We start from the raw sequence: 205 nt of genomic DNA on the forward strand, positions 1-205 counted from the left end.
TTAAATAACGATATTTAAATATCTATTTTAATAATACAAATTAGTGATAATAACATTGAAGGTGATAATAGCAATAGTAACAGCAATAATAAATTAAAGATAACGTTTATTTTTATAATAATAGTAATACTAATTAGTAATAATAATAATAATTATGATACTTATAATACTAGGCCTACTTAGTAATAATAGGGTAATAATATCG

The sequence above is a fragment of the Anneissia japonica genome, unplaced genomic scaffold, assembly GCF_011630105.1.
Source record: "Anneissia japonica isolate Jap-2015-1 unplaced genomic scaffold, ASM1163010v1 scaffold287835_len3118868_cov185, whole genome shotgun sequence".
NCBI classification, from domain to species: domain Eukaryota; kingdom Metazoa; phylum Echinodermata; class Crinoidea; order Comatulida; family Comatulidae; genus Anneissia; species Anneissia japonica.